The 8,036-nt window shown below is 37.0% G+C and overlaps 1 long non-coding RNA gene across 1 annotated transcript in view; it reads left to right on the top strand.

Annotated features, from left to right (window-relative positions):
- Positions 1-8,036, top strand: part of LOC103514416 — a 78,150-nt gene that overhangs the window by 7,665 nt on the left and 62,449 nt on the right. The gene's annotated exons all lie outside the window — the stretch shown is intronic.

Below are 8,036 nucleotides of genomic sequence, written 5' to 3'. Positions count from 1 at the left end.
TTCGACGCATTTTCTTCGTTTTAGTCTCAATATTTTTTTTAATTTTTATAGTTTTTTCTGAGATAATAAAAAAAATCATGAGAATCACCAATTTGGACTCGAGTGTAGTTAAGAACTATAGTACAAAGAACTCAGAGATATACATTAAGTATGGCACATTGCATACACACCAGAGATGTCGGGCGTTCATATAAATCGAAACCGCATTTCTCACTTAAAAACTGTCTAGTTTTAGAAAATATTGCAACTTCTGATGTTGGAGGAAGATGCAGAAATTTGATTATTATTCGTTAGTAAAAATCTTTTTGGTTTCGTGTCAGATTTACAAAGTGATACACACTCTTCGTCAGTGTCAATTAAAACGCACTAAATTAATCTAGTAAAGAACATAATTAAATGTAGAGCGAGTAGGTATTTGATTAAAAATATTAAAAATCTGGAGTGAACATCACACGACTTTCCTTATCCTATTAAATGATGCTTATTTGAGTGTTCTTTTACCTTACTTTTTACAATATCTCTAACCGTTTAGTCGGTATAGCTGAAAACCGCCAAAAAACTCTCGAAAACCGCCAAAAAGCGGTCAAAATAACGCCAACCGCAGTACATACATATCTCAACCAAACGTTTAGTGTTGCATTCTTGTCCAAAACCGCCAAAAAGCGGCAAAATGCCGCCAAGCGTTGCACCGATCTTAACTAAAAGTTTCGTGTCGCCATTGTTAAATTACACCGAAAACCGCCAAAAAGCGGTAAAATGCCGCCAAGCGTTGCATCGGTCTTAACCAAAAGTTTCGTGTCGCATTCTCACATTTGACAGCTACATACAATTTCAAGTCTCTAGCTCTTACCGTTCTCGAGATATTTTGTTTACAGACAGACACACACACGGACCAATGGCTGAAACTTTGGATTTAGGCTCTAGGGACCTCAAAACGTGTTTTGGCACTAAAAATCCAATGGCTGAAACTTTGGATTTAGGCTCTAGGGACCTCAAAACGTGTTTCGGCACTAAAAACTGACCATCGAAAATTCGACCCGATTACATTACTTTCCTTCCTTTAGGATAAGGAAAGTAAAAAGACTGTCTGCAGCCTGTTTTTTGTAACTTGGAATGCAACGTTGCCAAAACGGAAACAGAGGTCAACTGGCAACACTTTCGCCCCAATTTTTTTTTTTAATTTTGCTAGAAAAAGCGATTCAAACTTACAAAAAACAGACTGAATTACCTATTTATCCCTCAAAGATATAGACAGCCCCTTTTCTGAGGACAACTGTATATAGTTTTTTTATTTGATTATTTAATAATAGGTTCGAAATCGTTGTGTCGCGGTCGCAGAAAAATGTGCTACGTCTAGGGCAAATAGTGGGATTGGAATATTGGATGCTGTTAGACATAGACATTCTATGAATCTGTGATCGAGAAACTAGATTTTTCCTTAATAGTGATGAAAATTTTTAAAAATATAAAATAGAATAGGTAAAACTACCTTTTTTCGTCTCATGCTGTCTGCGGGACCCTAAACAGTGAGAATGCCAGCCTGAACTTTTCCATACCTATTAAAGAAGAAATTTTGAGTGCGAAGAGCATCCACTCGTGAAATTTGTGTAGCTAAAACCCAATATCAGCCCAAAGCAATCACCCCAGGCCTGATTGAGAGGCTGACGAAAAACGCCGACCCCGTCTGAACACTAAAAGAAGCGAAGAAAAAAGGAGACCATTTTTTCATCTCATATGAGCAGAGTGGAGAGTATATGCTCCATGCTCCATTGTTCATCAAGTCATCACCGATGTTTCGTGTCCGTGGCACATGTCCCCCCGCGAAAGAATTTCTTCATTTTCTACACTACTGGTACAATATTGTACGTAGTATTCGTGCTTCGTAGTCAAATCTACGCTTCAATAGGATTAGCACGTTGTAGAAACCTCATGATCAGATTTTCATTATGAACCACGCAAGATACCAAGCAGATGAAGTTAAAAAAAAAAAAAAAAAAAAAGACGCGACGGTACGGGGTCAATTTGGCACGACTTTTTCGACGAGGAAAAGGTGTGAAATTGACGTCTGTTGCCATAATGTACCAATCAAACCCATTTGTTTAACTGAACCCAATAGATCTGCTGCGCTTACTTGGGTGATGTTTCAAAGTCATAGAGCAGGAAAAATGAGGACTATTGAATATGAAAAGATACCAATTATTTCGACTCCTTTGTAATTAACTTGTAATTATTATCTCAGCAGGGAATCCGACTGATTCGAGAGAACAATAGACGGAAAGCTAATTTAATATCATTTCTGTTTGGTCTCTTTTCCGACGCTTCGAGCTGATTTTAGGCATGTCATGGTAATCCTTATGAACACTCCAAGTAACTAGGATTAGACAGCCTAGTTAGCTTCGAGTCATGTCATGGTAATCCTTATGAACACTCCAAGTAACTAGGATTAGACAGCCTAGTAAGCTTCGAGAGTAACTCACCTGCCTTGTAAGCACTTCCAGCCCGGCTCGGATGGGCTGGCTTTCTTCTGTCCCGTCCTTTTCTTTTCGATTTCTGGACAATAAGACCTCCGCTGTTACATAGATCCCTGATCCTTTGATGATTACCTACTGAAAGGATATTGAAAATCAGCTGCTAACATGAAAATAACACAAGGCAAAATTGGTTTTGACTAAACCGATGCGATGCTAGCTCCTCAGTTGATACCTTAATCAATTCTACTTATGAGTGAGGACTAACTCAAATTCCATTAGGAAATCCTTCATTGCCTGTCCTTTTCCATTTTTAGATCCATCAGCCTTTCTTGATTTCCATTGATGAATATTGAATACCTAATTCAAATAATTTCTTTTACCAAGTACCTACTTCTTTCAAATTCATCTCAGCAGGGAATCCGACTGATTCGAGAGAACAATAGACGGAAAGCTAATTTAATATCATTTCTGTTTGGTCTCTTTTCCGACGCTCCGAGCTGATTTTAGGCATGTCATGGTAATCCTTATGAACACTCCAAGTAACTAGGATTAGACAGCCTAGTAAGCTTCGAGAGTAACTCACCTGCCTTGTAAGCACTTCCAGCCCGGCTCGGATGGGCTGGCTTTCTTCTGTCCCGTCCTTTCCTTTTCGATTTCTGGACAACAAGACCTCCGCTGTTACATAGATCCCTGATCCTTTGATGATTACCTACTGACAGGATATTGAAAATCAGCTGCTAACATGAAAATAACACAAGGCAAAATTGGTTTTGACTAAACTAGCTTTGAGAGTAACTCACCTGCCTTGTAAGCACTTCCAGCCCGGCTCGGATGGGCTGGCTTTCTTCTGTCCCGTCCTTTTCTTTTCGATTTCTGGACAATAAGACCTCCGCTGTTACATAGATCCCTGATCCTTTGATGATTACCTACTGAAAGAATATTGAAAATCAGCTGCTAACATGAAAATAGCACGGCAAAATTGGTTTTGACTAAACCGATGCGATGCTAGCTCCTCAGTTGATACCTTAATCAATTCTACTTATGAGTGAGGACTAACTCAAATTCCATTAGGAAATCCTTTTTTTTTTTTAAGATGAGTGTTTCACCGCCGTTTTTATTTCGTAGCGATGAAATAACTGCTACATTGGACGCTTGTGGTCTGTGTCGTAGCATGCCCATACCGTAGTATGCCTCTCATCAGATGGGCGAGAAGAGACACAATACTTCCCAATACTTCCCTTCGTTGCCTGTCCTTTTCCATTTTTAGATCCATCAGCCTTTCTTGATTTCCATTGGTGAATAATTCAAATAATTTCTTTTACCAGGTACTTCTTTCAAATTCGAATGAGTTGGCTACTTATGAAGATGATTTCAGCAGGTTTCTTCGTTTCTAGACGATTCTAGTTTCCACGATGTTCATACGCCCGGGAAGATGTGAACTCTTGAACTCGATATTTCTTGTATTAGGGTTTATTGACTCGCGAATCATTACACCTCTAGAATCTCGAAATAGGTAAGTGTATCTATTATCTATGCATACTATCTATACATTATTTGTATGCATGCTGTACATAAGAAATGATTCGGATAACAATAGAGAGAGAGGTATCTTGAGTAGTGTTGCTTACAGCTTGATATGATGCTGCTATTGATAGTTTAGTGATAGACGCAGAACATTACTATGACAGTGTCAAGAGGCCTTTTTTCTTTGGGTTGACCAAGGTGGAACAGTCCTTGACTGAGCTTTACTGAAGCTAACCAAACTTGATTTTTAAAATTTTCTGATTAGCCTCAGAGTAACCAAAAAATTACCGTTTCTTTTAGGACTGTCAATTAGGACCGTTGGTTAGGACCGTTTTTCTTTCTCTTTGGTGTTGTTGATCTTGCAGCGATATCTGGAAAATGTTTCTTTCCTTTAATTTATCCGAGCCATGTTACGGTAGATGAGTGTTTCACCGCCGTTTTTATTTCGTAGCGATGAAATAACTGCTACATTGGACGCTTGTGGTCTGTGTCGTAGCATGCCCATACCGTAGTATGCCTCTCATCAGATGGGCGAGAAGAGACACAATACTTCCCAATACTTCCCTTCGTTGCCTGTCCTTTTCCATTTTTAGATCCATCAGCCTTTCTTGATTTCCATTGGTGAATAATTCAAATAATTTCTTTTACCAGGTACTTCTTTCAAATTTGAATGAGCTAGCTACTTATGAAGATGATTTCAGCAGGTTTCTTCGTTTCTAGACGATTCTAGTTTCCACGATGTTCATACGCCCGGGAAGATGTGAACTCTTGAACTCGATATTTCTTGTATTAGGGTTTATTGACTCGCGAATCATTACACCTCTAGAATCTCTAGGTAGGTAGGTGTATCTACCTATGTATTGTTTATTTGTATACATGCTGTACATAAATGATTCGAATAACAATAGAGAGAGAGGTATCTTGAGTAGTACTGCTTACTGCTTGATATGATGCTGCTATTGATAGTTTAGTGATAGACGCAGAACATTACTATCATACTGTCAAGAGGCCTTTTTTCTTTGGGTTCACCAAGGTGGAACAGTCTTTGACTGAGCTTTACTAAAGCTAACCAAACTTGATTTTTGAATTTTTCTGATTAGCCTCAGAGTAACCAAAAAATTACCGTTTCTTAGGACTGTCGATTAGTAACGTTGGTTAGGACCGTTTTTCTTTCTCTTTGGTGTTGTTGATCTTGCAGCGATATCTGGAAAATGTTGCTTTCCTTTAATTTATCCGAGCCATGTTACGGGCTGGAATGGCAAGACTCATTCTCTCCATTGTGGGCCAAGTTAGCTTACAGCAAGAGGGTCCAAGTTTAAAGCCTTTTAACTTATCAAGTCTTTAGTGATGGGATTTTACCCTCCATTCGCTGACAAACTACCCGCCAAATAACTTTTTTTTGCGATTTCTTTTATGTGGCAGGATTCTCCTGAAGGAGCTCTTCCACCCAAACTTGGACCTCACCCAACCTTAGTGGGGCCGAGAAAAGCCTGCATATCAGCACGATATCGCTCAGATGATCAACCATCCGGATACTAACCACGCACAACTATAACTTCAATGATCAATGGATAACTGGTGCATTTAACGTGTTACCGCCTCTGGCTGCACCCCCCCCCCAATGATATACTGACCCGACTGAGGTAGAGCTGAAGGCTCAATGAGATGAGTATATCGCCTTGCTTTGATCTTGACACCTAAATCCCAAATTCGCCAAGTCCATAACAGATCATACTAACTCAGCCGAGAATAGACCCATTCCGACCTTGTCATATCACCTCATATACTACTAATACACCAAGTAAATATCGACCTGAGTCCATTGTAGAACACAAAAATCAATTTACATACATTGAATATGAAAAGATACCAATTATTTCGACTCCTTTGTAATTAACTTGTAATTATTATCTCAGCAGGGAATCCGACTGATTCGAGAAAACAATAGACGGAAAGCTAATTTAATATCATTTCTGTTTGTCTCTTTTCCGACGCTCCGAGCTGATTTTAGGCATGTCATGTTAATCCTTATGAACACTCCAAGTAACTAGGATTAGGCAGCCTAGTAAGCTTTGAGAATTTGTCTCCAAAAGGACAAGGTTCCACAAGTTTATTATTATGAATGTTAGGACATCCCTTGCCCTAAAATAGAACACTTCATTTCACTACAAGGGTTAGGGTCATTGACCTTTTGAAAGTGTAAACTTTTAAATGAATACGAATATTCACGCACAACTGGGAGTAGGTACTATACTCAAGTTATGCCCCCAACCTAGAAAGTAAAATGAAAACAATTTGCAACACACAATGAATTCTCTCTTGTTTTGAAAATAATAAACAATTTCGGTTTGTTTATTTTTATAAAATGAAAACAATTTGCAACACACAATGAATTCTCTCTTGTTTTGAAAATAATAAACAATTTCGGTTTGTTTATTTTTATTTTTTTTTGTTTTTGTACACACAATCATTGTAAAATCATTATTACACTAATAATAATTATAATGATATTTATACTCAAGGGCGAAAAAATCAGGCCAGTTGATGGAATATTATTATTATTATTATTTTTATTTTTTATAAACTTCCCCTGAAAGATTATTTTATTGTTATCTAGTTTTTCTCCCTCACAAAAGAAATATGGCATTCGAAATGTCCCAAAGGCAACTGGCCCGATTTTTTTGCTCACGAGTGTAAAACAGGAGTAATTTATACTGTATTTTCCGGAGTACATTTTTTACTTTTTTTAATTTTTTTTAAAATGAAAGAAATAAAGCGACTGAACAAAAATAACAATAAATAAATTTTACAAAATAGAATATAAAAACATATTTTTTAAACACAAATTAATAGGAGAAATAAAATAGAGAGAGAGAAAAAAAACAATAAAATTAATAATAATAATAATAATAGAGGTTGATTAGCTCATTTTTGTTTCCTTTCGACTAAACATAGCAAATATAAATCCTCAAAGTACCCAGAATTGTTTTCTGATGTGTTTTCTTTTGAAATTATTTTAGAATAAATTTCTCAAAGAAAATTCTCTTCGAAAAGACAATAAAATTTGACAATAATTGAGAGGTTTTGTGTGAGAAGGGTTTTATAAGCATAATCGTTTCAAGAAAAATTAGGTTCAAAATTTCGGAGTCCCTTTTAAAATATTAGTCAAGCAATTTTTGCTCTTCATTATTCTATTTATAAACATGAAAATTACTTTACCAACATTCTGTAGGGAGAATTGGAAGCCGTTTTCTCAAGAAATGATTTTTGCGTACAACTTACAAGCCCTTTATACACAGATCTCCTCGTTCATTTCACTACAAGGGTTAGGGTCATTGACCTTTTGAAAGTGTAAACTTTTAAATGAATACGAATATTCACGCACAACTGGGAGGGAGTACTAATGTTTGGTATGTGGAGATCATATTATTCTTCTCGATCGAAATAAATGTGCCAGCCTACTTAGCTTAGTTGGTAGTGTTAAAGAAAATTCTCTTCGAAAAGACAATAAAATTTGACAATAATTGAGAGGTTTTGTGTGAGAAGGGTTTTATAAGCATAATCGTTTCAAGAAAAATTAGGTTCAAAATTTCGGAGTCCCTTTTAAAATATTAGTCAAGCAATTTTTGCTCTTCATTATTCTATTTATAAACATGAAAATTACTTTACCAACATTCTGTAGGGAGAATTGGAAGCCGTTTTCTCAAGAAATGATTTTTGCGTACAACTTACAAGCCCTTTATACACAGATCTCCTCGATTATTTTGTATTAATGACGCGACGAGCCAGCTTAGTTAGCTTAGTTGGTAGTGCCTCTGCCTTGTAAGCGCTAGGCCGCGGGTTCGATTCCCGCCCGGGGCGGATTTTATCCTGATGGGATAATGTTCGTTCTCGGAACGGCTGGCTTTCTCCTATCCTGTCTTCCTTCTCTCTTCGATTTCGGGACGATAAGACCATAGCAGTTACAGTTCCCCCTGTCAAACCTCTTAAAAAAAAAAAAAAAAAAAAAAAAAAAAAAAAAAAAAAAAAAAAACAAAAAAA

This window comes from Diaphorina citri, unplaced genomic scaffold, assembly GCF_000475195.1.
Source record: "Diaphorina citri unplaced genomic scaffold, Diaci psyllid genome assembly version 1.1 scaffold1137, whole genome shotgun sequence".
NCBI classification, from domain to species: Eukaryota; Metazoa; Arthropoda; class Insecta; order Hemiptera; family Psyllidae; genus Diaphorina; species Diaphorina citri.
The sequence above is the reverse complement of the archived record's forward strand: the minus strand, read 5'-3'. Positions and strand labels throughout refer to the sequence as shown.